Consider the following 19,116-nt stretch of genomic DNA (forward strand, 5'->3'; position numbering starts at 1 on the left):
AGCGGTGCAGCTTCATAGGTTAGGAAAGTCGTACTAAAACATTTCGACAGATTTTTGAGTGCGTAATGTTCTCAATGGAACATTCTAAAGTTTTTATGTTGTTTACTGGCGTCATATTGCAGTCTACACGTATCTCTTATGTGTGACTGCCATTTACTGGTCACACTTATCATTACACCATGTACCAAATAAAATAGCTTCAAGGTCGGTAAGCACAACCAGAATTGTTCCGTACATTAGGTGCACTGTCGATTTTTGTGAAAATGAAAGGATTTTAAGTGCGCCTTGTAGTCAGAAAAATACGGTAATTAAAAAAATTTTGTAAAAAAAATAAATATATACCGTATATATATATTTTTTTTACATATTTTAAGGAATTTAATGGCTTGTTTGGCATTGAAGACGATTCAAACGGAATGTCCCGATATTGTACCCCTGTAATTGTCTTAATATGTCTCAAACTGAATTCAAAATGTGGTTATTAATAGCTTTGTGTCACGTCCACATCCACACATTTATTATGTTGTCTAGTTTAAACATGTCTTCCGTTTCTGTGCTTTGTCCCTACTGATGATCGGTGTCGCCTGTGCGTGGCAGCCAATCAGCTACCAGCCAGCCCTTGGGTTCAACACACCTGTGTCACATTTGTGTGATTAGTCCACCACTTTCTGCTTCTGTTTTAACCGTTAATAAATCACAATTGTCAATTTCTGATTGCATCTTTGGAATGGCAATAAGTATTTCTCATAAGCTACCAAATAATCCTACTAATGTATTGTTTGCACGTGCTGATAGTAAATGAATATTGAGCAGGGAACAGTGCAAATAATGCATCTTAATACATGAGTATTTCATCACGAATTAGTTTGGCCAAGCTAATAAATCACAAAAAAGCTGCCTTGCCCAGCCTGTCACATTGGGAGCTTGAGAATAATGAGAAGCTTTATTTATTTTTTCCATCATTCTTCAGTGATGCCTTAGAGCCACGCTGTCCCTCTCTTGCTTGGTGTGCATGAAAAGTATGACAGCATATTTATAGGCTTCACTCCATATTTATAGGCTTCACTCACGTTTACCACTGTACTACAATGGCGGGCTAGCTCTCGTTTTGTGATGAGATATCAACAAAAAATGCACATGTATAATTATGAAGGCCCCCTGCTGACGTACTGTGGCATCACGTTGGCAAATATCTGGTACTAAGCTCCCATCAATCCTTCAACACACGCGCCGCAAATTGGTGATTCCCAACCAATGCGGCGCGGCACATCTCCGTTTATTTAATGTACTGCAAATAAGGTATCCTATCTTCTTTCTAAGTACAGTATCGGGACAGGCAGAACAATTCCATTCACTTCCACTAGATAACAGGAAGTACCGTATTTTTCAGACTATAAGGCGCACTTAAAATCCTTTCATTTTCTCAAAACTCGACAATGCGCCTTATAACCCGGTGCACCTAATGTACATAATAATTATGGTTGTGCTTACCGACCTCAAAGCTATTTTATTTGGTCCATGGTGAAATAAGTGTGACCCGTAGATGGCAGTCATACATAAGAGATACGTGTAGACTGCAATATGACTCAAGTAAACAACACCAAAATGTTACATGTTCCATTGAAAGTATAGAACATTACACACGGCACTCAAAAATCAATCAATCAAAGTATATTTATATAGCTCTAAATCACAAGTGTCTCAAAGGGCTGCACAAGCCACAACGACATCCTCTGCTCAGATCCCACAGCTGGGCAAGGGAAAACTCAACCCAATGGGCCACAATGAGAAACCTTGAAGGGGACCGCAGAACTATCAAAATGTTTTAGTACCACTTTGGTAAGCTATGAAGCCACACCGCTTAATGGATTGTACTGTGCTTCAACATAGGAGTATTATTATGGTGTGTGTATAAGGTAAGACATATTATCTGGCGTTTTGTTTCGCAATATTATGCAAAAGCAACTTTTCTTACCTTCTGGTACCTGCTGATCTGTATTTGGGATCTACATAAGTCCTGAAAATTTGTGCACGTCCGCCTTTGTAGTCAATAAGCTTCTTCTTTTTCTCTATCTTCTTGTTATGGGACATTCATCCTCCACTGTTGCCATTTTTAATATAAAGTAGCGTAAAGTTCTTACTTATATCTGTCAGTAAACTCGCCATGAAAGCGCTAAAACATACCGGTGAAGTGAGTTTACATTATTCACCCAAGCAACTTTAGTTATTAGAGAGTTCCGGTCGGATGGTTTTTCACTAGTGAGCCACGGATGCGGAGATGCTGCTCCGTTATTGATTGAAGTAAAGTCTGAATGTCATTGAAACAGTTAGCGCCATTTTTTGACACTTCCTCCACTCCCGTCCTTGCACGCTACACCGCTACAACAAAGATGACGGGGAGAAGACGCTGTCGAAGGTGAGCCACGTAAATAAGACAGCCCACAAAACGGCGCATCCGGAAGCGACTGTCAGAAAGCGACTTGAAGATGATGTGTAAAACATCATCTATGCAACATTTTGTCCAAAGAACCACCATTACATGTTATGTAGACCACAAGGAAGTCTTTATAAGGCGCACTGTCGATTTTTGAGAAAATGAAAGGATTTTAAAGGGGAACATTATCACGATTTCAGAAGGGTTAAAACCATTAAAAATCAGTTCCCAGTGGCTTATTTTATTTTTCGAAGTTTTTTTCAAAATTTTACCCATCACGCAATATCCCTAAAAAAAGCTTCAAAGTGCCTGATTTTAACCATCGTTATATACACCCGTCCATTTTCCTGTGACGTCACACAGTGATGCCAACACAAACAAACAGCAAGGTATAGCGACATTAGCTCGGATTCAGACTCGGATTTCAGCGGCTTAACACTGTCTGATAAGATAATTACTAACAACTATGAACTAGGTTTACAGCATATGAAATACATTTGGCAACAACATGCACTTTGAGAGTGCAGACAGCCCATTTCAAGCGCGCTAAGAACATATATTTTCCCACGATTTCAGCACTCAGGTTAACCATACCTAAATAGACACAAAATACTGCATTACACAAGACTACCCGAATGTACTCGAATGATTGAAAAAAATAAATGTTTTTAAGCTAAATTATTGGTAAACACAGTTTATGTATAATAATTTACGTAAAACCGCGATTAATGAATAAAGTTTTCATCAATTAATATATTCTGTAGACATACCCTCATCCGCTCTCTTTTCCTGAAAGCTGATCTGTCCAGTTTTGGAGTTGATGTCAGCAGGCCAGGGAAGCTAGGGTCGATATTCTTCTCTTGATCATCTTCGGTGGCATGGTTTAGCTCGCTCGTCTGCGGGAACAAACTGCCGCCATTGCTTGCCGTGCTACCGAGGCCCTTTGTCCCTGAATAGCTCACACACTCCGGCAGATTCAATGGGGGTCAGGCGGCAGATTTCTTTGACTTTATCGTTGGAAATGCATCTGCTTTGAGTGTCGCAGGATATCCACACATTCTTGCCATCTCTGTCGTAGCATAGCTTTCGTCGGTAAAGTGTGCGGAACAAACGACTGACCATTTCGTCGGCTTTCCCCACACCCTCGTATTTTGAACAAATTTCGTCCAATTTCTTGCCACTTTCGCATCTTTGGGCCACTGGTGCAACTTGAATCCGTCCCTGTTCGTGTTGTTACACCCTCCGACAACACACCGACGAAAGTGAGAAAATGGCGGATTGCTTCCCGATGTGACGTCAATTCGCCAAAATTCACCCATTTAGAGTTCGGAAATCGGTTGAAAAAATATATGGTCTTTTTTCTGCAACATCAAGGTATATATTGACGCTTACATAGGTCTGGTGATAATGTTCCCCTTTAAGTGCGCCTTATAGTCCGAAAAATACTGTAGTATGACATCGGTGGCCATGATGAATGTACTGTAGTACACTTCTGTCCATAACTGCAAAAAGTGCTGTCGAGGAACATTGTCACGACTTTCCTGGGCGCTCCCACCGCAAATGTGAGTCGGCACGGTTTGATATTCATAAGAAAGCACATGACCATCGCACCTGTGTCAAACTTTCTGACGGCGTGTCCAATCTGAAGGGAGCGTCCGTGATGAACTCCGACATGGCACGGAGACACCTTCTCATCAACAGGCCTGTGCTGGGAGTGTGCGGTTTGCTGAATAAACCATGGAGGATTCCACACACACACTCCCACACACACTCCCAGCAGCCTGAGGCGATGTCACAGGGACGTCGGAACAGTCAAACCCAAAGGACTTACCTCTGCTGACAACTGCAATCGTACGCAAGAAAAACGAACGGCGGTCCCTTGGAAATATAACTTTGAGCATTCTGATCATGCTGCCTCTTTGTTACGTCACGTGTGTGTTTGTGTGAGGGAGAAGCGCCACAAAGACTGAATCGCCATGCTTCTAATGAAGTATCGAATTTTTGGGGACGGCATGATGAAATTGGGAGCAACGTTTAGCACTCAGCATGTGTTCCAATGCCATGTTTTTAAAAAAAATTTTTTATCTTGAAACACAGAACGAAAAAAGACAATTTAAATATGAAGAGAGATCAAACAAGAGGCAAAAAGTGCAAGAGTGACTGACAGTTGCATCAATGAAGCAACTCAACGTGTTCCAACTACCGAACATCCTTTGCAAAGATATCTTCCACTGTCTTTACACAGGATCTAGCTGAGACTGTTGCACGCCGTCAGCCATACTTGCCAACCTTGAGACCTCCGAATTCGGGAGATTTTTGGGAGGGGGAATTGGAGGTGGGCGGGGCCGAGGGGCGGGGTTAAGGGGGGAGGAGTATATTTATAGCTTGAATTCACTGAAATTCAAGTATTTCATATATATATATATATATATATATATATATATATATATAAATAAAATAAATACTTTACTTTCAGTGAATTCTAGCTATATATATATTTTTTTTTATTTTAATTTTTTTAAATTTTTTTATTATATATATATAAATAAAATAAATACTTGAATTTCAGTGTTCATTTATTTACACGTATACACACACATACAAGTCTGATCTACAAAATGTGCAGGCAGCATACCACTTCCCCTTTTTCCAATCATTTTGGAACTTGCAAGCATACTTCTTATTCGTCGTCGCCATGTCTCTTCTTCGTTCTTCTGCTTCGTCTCTGTTATTTTTTGGACATTACTACTTGCCGTAGTTTTGAATCAATGCATGATGGGAATCCGGATGTCTTGTGTCAGTGTATTAACGTGCCGGCTGGAATAAACACACGCTGAGAAATAGCTCCGTGCCTGTCTACTTTATGGGTTATAGATAAACCTATGGATAACGGAGACATATATAATAATCTCCTTTTCAGGTGAGCGAGGACGCTAAAGGCAGTGCCTTTAAGGCACGCCCCCAATATTGTTGTCCAGCTGGAAATCGGGAGAAATTCGGGAGAATGGTTGCCCCGGGAGATTTTCGGGAGGGGCACTGAAATTCGGGAGTCTCCCGGGAAAATCGGGAGGGTTAGCAAGTATGCTGTCAGCACTCGGGCTGCAAGGATTAGTCGACAATAACATTCGTCGCCGGCAATAACATTTGTGGACAATAGTCGTGACGTCATCACTCGGCTTTTTCCGGGCGGAAGTGGGTCACTCGCAAAAACATGTCCAGTGCTAGTACATAGCAATACAGTTTTTGGGGAGATTTCTTTGAAATTTTTGCAAAAAAAAAAGTTTTGGAAAAATATATATTTTCTGCCATTTTGTCAGGACTCCTGATGAAGTTTTGAGACGTCTCCTACCAGTATTTTGCCGTTGAAGCAGGACTGTTTTTTTTATTTTTGGGTAATGGTGCCCCCCTTAATTCTCTGCCATTTTCGGGTTTTGTTGGGACTCCTGATGAGGTTTTGAGACGTCGCCAACAACTACAGGACCATTATCGTGCTGTTGAAGCAAGACAGTTTTTAACATTTTTGGGTAAGTGACACCCCTTACGACATTTTAGCGAGAACATTTTGGAAAAATATACATTTTCTGCCATTTTTGGGTTTTGTCCGGACTCCTGATGAGGTTTTGGGACGTCTCGTACAACAACAGGACCAGTATTGTGCTGTTGAAGCGAGACCGTCTTTTAAATGTTTGGTTATGTGTCCACCCCCCTTACGACATTTTAGCGAATAAAAGTTTTTAAAAAATAATTATTTTCTGCCATTTTCGGGTTTGGTCGGGACACCTGATGAGGTTTTGAGACATCGCCCACAACTCCAGGACCAGTATTGAGCCGTTGAAGCAAGACAGTTGTTTGTAATTTTTTGGGTAAGTGTACCCTCATATGACATTTTAGCAAAAAAAAATGTTTTATTGAAAATAATTAATTTTCTGCTATTTGCAGGTTTGGTCGGGACTCCTCATGAAGTTTTGAGACATCTCCTACAACTACAGGACCAGTATTGTGCTGTTGAAGCAACAGTTTTTTTTAAATTTTGGGGTAAGTGTCCCTCCTTACGACATTTTAGCGAATTTTTTTTTTTTGAAAAATATTAATTTTTTGCCATTTGTAGGTATTGTCGGGACTCCTGGTGAGGTTTTGAGACATCTCCTACAACTACAGGACCAGTACTGTGCTGTTGAAGCAAGACATTTTTTTTTTAATTTTGGGGTAAGTGTCCCTCCTTACGACATTTTAGCGAATTATTATTTTTTTTTAAATATTAATTTTTTGCCATTTGTAGGTATTGTCGGGACTCCTGGTGAGGTTTTGAGACATCTCCTACAACTACAGGACCAGTGTTTTGCCGTTGAAGCCGGACAGTTTTTTACATTTTTGGGTAAGTGTCACCCCTTACGACATTTTAGCTAGAACATTGTGGAAAAATATACATTTTCTGCCATTTTCGGGTTTTGTCGGTAGTCCTGATGAAGTTTTGAGACGTCTCCTACAACGACAGGACCAGTATTGTGCTGTTGAAGCAAGACAGTTTTTTGTGAATTTTTTGGGTAAGTGTCCCCCCATATGAGATTTTAGTGAATTTAAAAAAAAAAAATTTAAGTAATAATTTTCTGCCATTTGCAGGTTTTGTCGGGACACCTGATGAGGTTTTGAGACGTCTCCTACAACTACAGGACCAGTATTGTGCTGTTGAAGCAAGACCGTTTAAAAATCTTTGGGTAAGTGTCACCCCCAAAGGTTACGACATTTTAGGGAATTTTTTCATTTTCTTTTAAATATTAATTTTCTGCTATTTGTAGGTTTTGTGGGGACTCCGGATTAAGTTTTGAGACGTCGCCCACAACTCCAGGACCAGTATCGTGCTGTTGAAGCAAGACAGTTTTTAACATTTTTGGGTAAGTGTCACCCCTTACGACATTTTAGCGAGAACATTTCGGAAAAATAGTAATTTTCTGCCATTTACAGGTTTTGTCGGGACTCCTGATGAGGTTTTGAGACGTCTCCTACAACTACAGGACCAGTATTTTGCCATTGAAGCAGGAGCGTTTTTTTAGTTTTTGGGTAAGGGTCCCCCCTTACGACATTTTACAAAATGTGTTTTTTTGGAAAAATATACATTTTCTGACATTTTAGCAAAATCTTTTTTTTTTTTTAAATATCAATTTTCTGCCATTTGTAGGTTTTGTCGGGACTCCTGATGAGGTTTTGAGACGTCGCCCACAACTACAGGACCAGTATCGTGCTGTTGAAGCAAGACAATTTTTAAAGTTTTTGGGTAAGTGTCCCCCCTTACGACATTTTAGCGAGAACATTTCGGAAAAAGGAAGTTAGATTTTATGATTTGTTTGTTTTCATTGCTGCTATTCTGACTGTTTTCTTTCATTCATAAACAAGGTTAATTGTGTTTTTAGCACTTTGCCTCTCCTACATTTTATTAGTTATTTTAATTTTTAGATATATTGGTGGATTTATACTTATATATACATATGTATATATTTGTGTATGAATGTGTGTGTGTGAATATATATATATATATATGTATATGTGTAAATATATATGTATATATGTGTGTGTGTATATATATGTATGTATGTATGTATGTATGTATATATATGTGTTTATATACATCTATGTATATATGTGTGTGTGTATATATGTATGTATGTATGTATATATATATATACCGTATTTTCCGCACTATAAGGCGCACCTAAAAACCAAAAATTTTCTCAAAAGCTAACAGTGCGCCTTATAACCCGGTGCGCTTTATTACGATTCATTTTCATAAAGTTTAGGTCTCGCAACTACGGTAAACAGCCGCCATCTTTTTTCCCCGTAGAAGAAGCGCGCGGTGCATGCTGGGATATGTGACGTTTCATTTCCATTTGTGTGTTTATGTAAAGACCCCAAATGGCTCCTATTAAGTGTGTTGTCTGTCTAATTATAAATAATGCAGACGAGGCGTGTTAACTGAGTTCTCAACGTTTTCTCACAGCGTGCTCATAACCACATTCGAACTCCCAGCATACAACATCGCTTCTCAGGGCTACTGCGCATGCTCGTAACTATCGTTGCATGCTGGGTAGTGTAGTTGTTATATTTGCTAGCTCATAACAGCACATTGAGAGACACGCTGACACGCTTAATTCAATACTCGCCGTCATTCCGGGTGGATTGACAAAAGACCTCCAGCCGCTAGATATTAGTGTCAACAGGGCATTCGAAGCTAGACTGCTAACTGCGTGGGAACTTCTCAGGGCTACCGCGCATGCTCGTAACTATCGTTGCATGCTGGGTAGTGTAGTTGTTATATTTGCTAGCTCATAACAGCACATTGAGAGACACGCTGACACGCTTAATTCAATACTCGCCGTCATTCCGGGTGGATTGACAAAAGACCTCCAGCCGCTAGATATTGGTGTCAACAGGGCATTCGAAGCTAGACTGCTAACTGCGTGGGAACTTCTCAGGGCTACCGCGCATGCTCGTAACTATCGTTGCATGCTGGGTAGTGTAGTTGTTATATTTGCTAGCTCATAACAGCACATTGAGAGACACGCTGACGCGCTTAATTCAATACTCGCCGTCATTCCGGGTGGATTGACAAAAGACCTCCAGCCGCTAGATATTGGTGTCAACAGGGCATTCGAAGCTAGACTGCTAACTGCGTGGGAACAATGGAAGACAGAAGGCGAACACACCTTCACTAAGACGAGGAGGCAGCGCCAGACGACGCCAACATCTGCCAGTGGATCGTAAATTTGCCCAACTTTTCACTTCGGACACCGAAGACGAAGGATTTACGAATGAAGAATAACTTCAGAAAGTAAGCGCTATGTTTATTTTGTGTGTTGTGACATTAACGTTCGAGCAACATTATGTTGCTATTGCGCTGCACTATTTTGAATTTTACTATGTTTGTGATTGCACATTTGCGTACATTTTGGGAGTGAACAGAGTTGTTAGAACGCTGGTTTTTAATATATTATTAAAGTTTGACTGACCTATCCGACTGTTTTTTTGACATTCCCTTTAGCGCAGCGTAGGCGCGGCTTATAGTCCGGGGCGGCTTATTGGTGGACAAAATTATGAAATATGTAATTCATAGAAGGTGCGGCTAATAATCCGGTGCGCCTTATAGTGCGGAAAATACGGTATGTGTTTATATATAGATAAATAAATGATAAATGGGTTGTACTTGTATAGCGCTTTTCTACCTTCAAGGTACTCAAAGCGCTTTGACACTACTTCCACATTTACCCATTCACACACACATTCACACACTGATGGAGGGAGCTGCCATGCAAGGCGCTAACCAGCACCCATCAGGAGCAAGGGTGAAGTGTCTTGCTCAGGACACAACGGACATGACGAGGTTGGTACTAGGTGGGGATTGAACCAGAGACCCTCGGGTCGCGTACGGCCATTCTTCCACTGCGCATATGTATATATGTATGTATATATATATGTGTGTTTATATATATGTATATACATATATATGTACATATGTATATATATATGTATGTACATGTGTATATATACATATATATATGTACATGTATATATACATATATATGTATGTACATGTATATATACATGTATATGTATGTGCAAATATTCATACATATATATGTATGTATATGCATATATAGGGATGATGCGCGAACCCGGTTTTCCCGGTTGTTCGATAAGAAAAGAACCGAGTCCTCGGACTCGAATCCCTTTTTGAGAACCGGTACCCGTTATCGAGACCACTATAGTAAAGAAAAAGAGTTGGTTCTTTATTCGAATCCCTGGGAACGAATCCCGTCCCGACAAGAAATGCCGTCACGTTGCTCAGTCATATGTCACGGTGGGGTGCAGCGTGCAGCGGTTCGTTCTCCCGGGACGCAAAACTGACGGCTGTGGACGAAAGCGTGCAGGTAAGAGATGATTTATTTCTCATAAATCATACACATTACAACAGACAGGAACGAACCAAAAGGAAAGCGTGCCGTTCGCACGAGAAGCTAAAGCAAAAACTTACTTAGCACAGGAATACTAGAAGCTAAAGTAACTTAGCACAGGAATCATGAGCTCGAAAACCAGAATGCCAACATAACTGTTGCAAATGCAAACAATGAAGCCATGACGAGTGACCGGAAAAGGCAGGCTTGAATAGAGTCTCTGATGAGCAACAGGTGCGAAGAATATCTTATTTTCAATAAGGTTGAAAGTATTTCTCATAATTCTTCTTCTTTGTACTTTGTAAGCACTATTCATTTGAACAACCTCTTAAAGGGGAACATTATCACCAGACCTATGTAAGCGTCAATATATACCTTGATGTTGCAGAAAAAAGACCATGTATTTTTTTAATCGATTTCTGAACTCTAAATGGGTGAATTTTGGCGAATTAAACGCCTTTCTAATATTCGCTCTTGGAGCGATGACGTCACAACGTGGCGTCACATCGAGAAGCATTCTGACATTTTCTCAAACACCAAGTCAAATCAGCTCTGTTATTTTCCGTTTTTTCGACTGTTTTCCGTACCTTGGAGACATCATGCCTCGTCGGTGTGTTGTCGGAGGGTGTAACAACACGAACAGGGACGGATTCAAGTTGCACCAGTGGCCCAAAGATGCGAAAGTGGCAAGAAATTGGACGTTTGTTCCGCACACTTTACCGACGAAAGCTATGCTACGACAGAGATGGCAAGAATGTGTGGATATCCTGCGACACTCAAAGCAGATGCATTTCCAACGATAAAGTCAAAGAAATCTGCCGCCAGACCCCCATTGAATCTGCCGGAGTGTGTGATCAATTCAGGGACAAAGGCCCTCGGTAGCACGGCAAGCAATGGCGGCAGTTTGTTCCCGCAGACGAGCGAGCTAAACCCCCTGGATGTCTTGGCTCACACCGTCCCTTATGCCACCGAAGATGATCAAGAGAAGAATATCGACCCTAGCTTCCCTGGCCTGCTGACATCAACTCCAAAACTGGACAGATCAGCTTTCAGGACAAGAGCGCGGATGAGGGTATGTCTACAGAATATATTAATTGATGAAAATTGGGCTGTCTGCACTCTCAAAGTGCATGTTGTTGCCAAATGTATTTCATATGCTGTAAATCTAGTTCATAGTTGTTAGTTTCCTTTAATGCCAAACAAACACATACCAATCGTTAGTTAGAAGGTGATCGCCGAATTCGTCCTCGCTTTCTCCCGTGTCGCTGGCTGTCGTGTCGTTTTCGTCGGTTTCGCTTGCATACGGTTCAAACCGATATGGCTCAATAGCTTCAGTTTCTTCTTCAATTTCGTTTTCGCTACCTGCCTCCACACTACAACCATCCGTTTCAATACATTCGTAATCTGTTGAATCGCTTAAGCCGCTGAAATCCGAGTCTGAATCCGAGCTAATGTCGCTATAGCTTGCTGTTCTTTCCGCCATGTTTGTTTGTGTTGGCTTCACTATGTGACGTCACAGGAAAATGGACGGGTGTTTATAACGATGGTTAAAATCAGGCACTTTGAAGCTTTTTTTAGGGATATTGCGTGATGGGTAAAATTTTGAAAAAAACTTCGAAAAATATACTAAGCCACTGGGAACTGATTTTTAATGGTTTTGACCATTCTGAAATTGTGATAATGTTCCCCTTTAAAGTGGATCATATCAGTACAATGTTTAACTTCTTTACTTCATCCATTCCATCATTTAATTCCACATCATTTTAGCTGTTTGCAATTTTACCAAATCATCGAACTTTAATATTTTTGACTCAATAACTAAAGTGTTTGTATGTTCTCTATATCCAACATTATGTATCAGTCTAATTGATCTTTTTTGTAACACGGTTAACGAATGTAGCGCACATTTGTAGTTATTTCCCCACATTTCTGCACCATAACTCAGATGTGGTAATACTATAGTAGCGAGCAGTAGAGAATGTGAAGTGATTTGTTAAACCAAATATTACGTTTTTTTTTTTCCATATACTACAACCTATCTGGACTCCATAAGAGAATCGATAAGGAATCTTTCGATAATAGGCTCGAACTCGATAATTTCTTATCAAACATCATCCCTATGCATATATACTTATATATGTATGTATATGTGTATGTATATATCTATATCTATGTGGTTGGAGTGTCCGTCCTGAGATCGGTAGGTTGTGAGTTCAAACCCTGGCCGAGTAAGACTATAAAAATGGGACCCATTACCTCCCTGCTAGGCACTCAGCATCAAGGGTTGGAATTGGGGGTTAAATCACCAAAAATGATTCCCGGGCGCAGCCACCGCTGCTGCTCACTGCTCCCCTCACCTCCCAGGGGGTGATCAAGGGTGATGGGTCAAATGCAGAGAATAATTTCGCCACACCTCGTGTGTGTGTGTGACAATTATAGGTACTTTAACTTTAACTTTATATGTATACATATGTAAATGTGTATATATATGTATATGTATATACAGGTAAAAGCCAGTAAATTAGAATATTTTGAAAAACTTGATTTATTTCAGTAATTGCATTCAAAAGGTGTAACTTGTACATTATATGTATTCATTGCACACAGACTGATGCATTCAAATGTTTATTTCATTTAATTTTGATGATTTGAAGTGGCAACAAATGAAAATCCAAAATTCCGTGTGTCACAAAATTAGAATATTACTTAAGGCTAATACAAAAAAGGGATTTTTAGAAATGTTGGCCAACTGAAAAGTATGAAAATGAAAAATATGAGCATGTACAATACTCAATACTTGGTTGGAGCTCCTTTTGCCTCAATTACTGCGTTAATGCGGCGTGGCATGGAGTCGATGAGTTTCTGGCACTGCTCAGGTGTTATGAGAGCCCAGGTTGCTCTGATAGTGGCCTTCAACTCTTCTGCGTTTTTGGGTCTGGCATTCTGCATCTTCCTTTTCACAATACCCCACAGATTTTCTATGGGGCTAAGGTCAGGGGAGTTGGCGGGCCAATTTAGAACAGAAATACCATGGTCCGTAAACCAGGCACGGGTAGATTTTGCGCTGTGTGCAGGCGCCAAGTCCTGTTGGAACTTGAAATCTCCATCTCCATAGAGCAGGTCAGCAGCAGGAAGCATGAAGTGCTCTAAAACTTGCTGGTAGACGGCTGCGTTGACCCTGGATCTCAGGAAACAGAGTGGACCGACACCAGCAGATGACATGGCACCCCAAACCATCACCCAACCATGCAAATTTTGCATTTCCTTTGGAAATCGAGGTCCCAGAGTCTGGAGGAAGACAGGAGAGGCACAGGATCCACGTTGCCTGAAGTCTAGTGTAAAGTTTCCACCATCAGTGATGGTTTGGGGTGCCATGTCATCTGCTGGTGTCGGTCCACTCTGTTTCCTGAGATCCAGGGTCAACGCAGCCGTCTACCAGCAAGTTTTAGAGCACTTCATGCTTCCTGCTGCTGACCTGCTCTATGGAGATGGAGATTTCAAGTTCCAACAGGACTTGGCGCCTGCACACAGCGCAAAATCTACCCGTGCCTGGTTTACGGACCATGGTATTTCTGTTCTAAATTGGCCCGCCAACTCCCCTGACCTTAGCCCCATAGAAAATCTGTGGGTTATTGTGAAAAGGAAGATGCAGAATGCCAGACCCAAAAACGCAGAAGAGTTGAAGGCCACTATCAGAGCAACCTGGGCTCTCATAACACCTGAGCAGTGCCAGAAACTCATCGACTCCATGCCACGCCGCATTAACGCAGTAATTGAGGCAAAAGGAGCTCCAACCAAGTATTGAGTATTGTACATGCTCATATTTTTCATTTTCATACTTTTCAGTTGGCCAACATTTCTAAAAATCCCTTTTTTGTATTAGCCTTAAGTAATATTCTAATTTTGTGACACACGGAATTTTGGATTTTCATTTGTTGCCACTTCAAATCATCAAAATTAAATGAAATAAACATTTGAATGCATCAGTCTGTGTGCAATGAATAAATATAATGTACAAGTTACACCTTTTGAATGCAATTACTGAAATAAATCAAGTTTTTCAAAATATTCTAATTTACTGGCTTTTACCTGTATACACACATGTATATATACGTATATATATACATATTTGTATAAATATATGTATATATACATAACACTCTGCACCTCCTCCTCCAGTACCTGATAATGATACTGAATATAGTAAGAAATGTATTTTATTTGCTGTAATGGAAGTGAGTGTTGTTAACTTAGGGGAGGAGCTTCACACCAGTGACGTGCGGTGAGGTTGATGGCTGGTGAGGCACTGACTTCATCACAGTCAGATTTACAAACATATGAACCCTGAAGAGTATCTTATTCACCATTTGATTGGCAGCAGTTAACGGGTTATGTTTAAAAGCTCATACCAGCATTGTTCCCTGCTTGGCACTCAGTATCAAGGGTTGAAATTGGGGGTTAAATCACCAAAAATGATTCCCGGGCGCGGCGCCGCTGCTGCCCACTGCTCCCCTCACATCCCAGGGGGTGAACAAGGGGATGGGTCAAATGCAGAGGACAAATTTCATTACACCTAGTGTGTGTGTGACAATCATTGGTAATTTAACTTAACTTTAACTTTACACATACAAACTGTAGCACACAAAAAAGCACATTTAATAAAAAAAACGTTATTATGGTCTTACCTTTACTTATAAATTAAGTCCATGCGCCGCAACTAAAGCCCTCACTTAAACTTTCCACGTGCAAGATTGAATCTATTTAAAAAAGTGTAACCGAGGGTTTATAAATGTCGCCTATACTGTATGAAACTACAAAATAACAAACACGGAGGCTCCAGTTTACACGAGGACCACTTTATTTACCTTCTTTCAAAAACCTCCGCAACGTGTCATCACTTCCGCTCTTAGCACCTTCAAAATAAGAGCTCAAGCCATATACTGTATAACAGCGCATAACAGGAACTTAACATCACAAAGAGGAAAGCCCATGAAAAAAGGTTACAAAAGTTATTTAATAAGAAGCCAAAAAGTGCAAAAACAATAATGTTTGTGTTGGAGGAGTCGTGAATTAGATGCACCTGCAGTCTGCAGGTGTACCTAATGTTGTGGCCCTGCAGTCATTCACAACTCCTCCAACACGAACATTATTGTTTTTGCTCTTTTTGGCTTCTTATGAAATAACTTTTTTAAATAGATTCAATCTTGCACGTGGAAAGTTAAGTGTGGGCTTTAGTTGATATAACAATTCTACGGCGGGGGTGCAGGAGGCGGGATTACTAGAGCCTCAGCCAGTGCGTCTTTTGCAGCCGTTTTATGATCGCTCAGCACAAGAAATACGTTACACACATACAGTTGTTGACAAAATACACTGTACATTATATACCTCAGCTAACTAAACTATGGAAATGTATAATATAATTCATATAGCAATACAGTCTCACTGCACAGCAGGCCAGCAGTTAGCCGAGTCCGGAATCCATGTTGAGGCACTGAGTGACGTGCCTCAACTGGCTGCTGTTCACCGCACCGTCTCTTCTCAGTATTTGAACGGCAAATGTGAAAATTCAGCGATTTTGAATACAAATAATCTAAAACTGGTGAAGTTAAATGGAAAATAACTTTATAGTATAATCACTGGACACATATAACAATTTAATTTTTTTTCCTTCTTTTTACATTTTTTTTCTTTCCATGATGGCAGGTGAGGCCCCGCCTCAAGTGACTGCACGTCACTGCTTCACACGTGTATGGAGACACACAATTGGCTGCTAGCCGCTTGTTAGCCGGGGGTACAAAAAATAAATACATTCATCGCCAGAGGGGATCAGCATTTGTTATCTGTGTTGAAATGCAATAATCAGCAAAGGCGATCACATGCTTTTTCTTGAAAATCGGCCGATACTTATCAACACATCACTAGCTCATTGGTTCTTCTATGAAAAGAGGCCCTAGATTTAAGGCAGTGACAGCAGAATTGGAACGGGAGTTCATTCAACTGGTGTTTACTTCCTCCCAAAACATCAGCTCAGCTTGTGTGTGCTGGGAATGTCAAGCACACCCAAATAAATACTGAGTCACATTTAATTAACTGAGGAATTACTCATGCACAGGTTATTATAAACACTCGTCACTTTATGTTCTTGAGATGTCCGTGAAGCTGCCAAACTGAAAAGGGTGATCACTGCTGTAAGGACCTTTTAGCCAATCAGAACCCTGAAGAAAGTTCCAATAATTCTGGCCAAGACAACACCAAAACTTGTGAAAATGAATTAAAACGTATCCAAGGGGTGAAGAAGTGTTTAACTATAAACTTTTTCACTTCTAATACGATGCCAATATTGCAGCCTAAATACAGATTTTGATCAGAGACGATATCAGCATGAATCGTACATACTGGGCGATACGGCTTAAAAATACCATTTGATTACAAATGACAGAAATAATTCAAAAGAAGTTTCGCTTTTATTTGATCAAAAAGTAGTCGTTTGAAATGGTACTGCAGAGACTGCATCTTACTTTTATCCATCCATCTATTTTCTTCCGCTTATCCGAGGTCGGGTCGCGGGGGAAGCAGCCTAAGCAGGGAAGCCCAGACTTCCCTCTCCCCAGCCACTTCGTCCAGCTCCTCCCGGGGGATCAGGTGACGTTCCCAGGCCAGCCGGGAGACAGAGTCTTCCCAACGTGTCCTGGGTCTTCCCCGTGGCCTCCTATCGGTTGGACCTGCCCCTAAACACCTCCCTAGGGAGGCGTTCGGGTGGCATCCTGACCAGATGCCCGAACCACCTCATCTTGTTCCTCTCCATGTGGAGGAGCAGCGGCTTTACTTTGAGCTCCCTCCGGATGACAGAGTTTCTCACCCTATCTCTAAGGGAGAGCCCAGTCACCTGGCAGAGTAAACTCATTTGGGCCGCTTGTACCCGTGATCTTGTCCTTTCGGTCATAACCCAAAGCTCATGACCATAGGTGAGGTTGGGAACGTAGATCAACCGGTAAATTGAGAGCTTTGCCTTCCGGCTCAGCTCCTTCTTCACCACAACGGATCGATACAGCGTCCGTATTACTGAAGACGCCACACCGATCCACCTGTCGATCTCACCATCCACTCTTCCCTCACTTGTGAACAAGACTCCAAGGTACTTGAACTCCTCCACTTGGGGCAAGATCTCCTAAAGTGGATTCTTTTTAGAACAGATATAAATTGGACTTTGTATAATAAAAAAAACCTCTTGTATCTAATTCTGGCATATTTACCATGTTGCTTTTGCTCATATGTTGATTAATATGCATTGTCCTAATCTACTAAAGTTATTCAATATACTGTAGAGCATGGGTGTCAAAATCTGGCCTGCGATTTGGCCCGCCGTGTAATTTCATTTGGCCCTTGCTGCACTCTTTAGTATGTACATGCTGCCGCTAGGTGACATCATACGCAAATACGGTGTTACCTTTCACTGTTATGCTGATGACACCCAACTCTACATGCCCCTAAAGCTGACCAACACGCCGGATTGTAGTCAGCTGGAGGCGTGTCTTAATGAAATTAAACAATGGATGTCCGCTAACTTCTTGCAACTCAATGCCAAGAAAACGGAAATGCTGATTATCGGTCTTGCTAGACACCGACATTTATTTATTTATTTAAGAGTCCAGTCCATAGTGGGGCCAGCAGGAAACCATCCCGAGCGGAGACGGGTCAGCAGCGCAGAAATGTTCCCAACCGATGCACAGGCGAGCGGTCCACCCCGGGTCCCGACTCTGGACAGCCAGCACTTCATCCATGGCCACCGGACCTGTGCCTCCCCCTCCACAAGGGAGAGGGGAGCAGAGCAGAAAAGAAAAGAAACGGCAGATCAACTGGTCTAAAAGGGGGTCTATTTAAAGGCTAGAGTATACAAATTACTTTTAAGATGGGACTTAAATGCTTCTACTGAGGTAGCATCTCTAACTGTTACCGGGAGGGCATTCCATAGTACTGGAGCCCCAATAGAAAACGCTCTATAGCCCGCATACTTTTTTTGGGCTCTGGGAATCACTAATAAGCCGGAGTTCTTTGAACGCAGATTTCTTGCCGGGACATATGGTACAATACAATCAGCAAGATAGGCTGGAGCTAGACCGTGTAGTATTTTATACGTAAGTAGTAAAACCTTAAAGTCACATCTTAAGTGCACAGGAAGCCAGTGCAAGTGAGCCAGTATAGTTATATATATATAGGTATGTATGTATATAAGGTATATACAGTATAGGCGTAATATGATCAAACTTTCTTGTTCTTGTCAAAAGTCTAGCAGCCGCATTTTGTACCAACTGTAATCTTTTAATGCTAGACATAGGGAGACCCGAAAATAATACGTTACAGTAATCGAGACGAGACGTAACGAACGCATGAATAATGATCTCAGCGTCGCTAGTGGACAAAATGGAACGAATTTTAGCGATATTACGGAGATGAAAGAAGGCCTTTTTAATAACACTCTTAATGTGTGATTCAAACGAGAGAGTTGGGTGGAAGATAATACCCAGATTCTTTACCGAGTCGCCTTGTGTAATTGTTTGGTTGTCAAATGTTAAGGTGGTATTATTAAATAAATGTCGGTTTTTAGCAGGACCGATAATCAGCATTTCCTGTTTTCTTGGCGTTGAGTTGCAAAAAGTTAGTGGACATCCATTGTTTAATTTTGATTAAGACACGCCTCCAGCTGACTACAATCCGGCGTGTTGGTCAGCTTTAGGGGCA

The 19,116-nt window shown here is 41.2% G+C and overlaps 1 protein-coding gene across 3 annotated transcripts in view; it reads left to right on the forward strand.

Annotated features, from left to right (window-relative positions):
* The first annotated feature begins 6,124 nt into the window (after window positions 1-6,124).
* LOC133609857 (multidrug and toxin extrusion protein 1-like) overlaps window positions 6,125-19,116 on the forward strand; it is a 43,251-nt gene continuing 30,259 nt past the window's right edge. For 2 of the 3 annotated variants that reach the window (XM_061965882.2, XM_061965884.2), the window contains exons 1-9: window positions 6,125-6,297; window positions 6,374-6,469; window positions 6,543-6,640; window positions 6,714-6,809; window positions 6,893-6,978; window positions 7,055-7,149; window positions 7,231-7,326; window positions 7,397-7,492; window positions 7,611-7,706. The gene's annotated coding sequence lies outside the window, so the exon portion shown is untranslated. The remainder of the gene's footprint in view (window positions 6,298-6,373; window positions 6,470-6,542; window positions 6,641-6,713; window positions 6,810-6,892; window positions 6,979-7,054; window positions 7,150-7,230; window positions 7,327-7,396; window positions 7,493-7,610; window positions 7,707-19,116) is intronic. The other variant, XM_061965883.2, reaches the window with a different exon arrangement.

This window comes from Nerophis lumbriciformis, linkage group LG07 (assembly GCF_033978685.3).
Source record: "Nerophis lumbriciformis linkage group LG07, RoL_Nlum_v2.1, whole genome shotgun sequence".
NCBI classification, from domain to species: Eukaryota; Metazoa; Chordata; class Actinopteri; order Syngnathiformes; family Syngnathidae; genus Nerophis; species Nerophis lumbriciformis.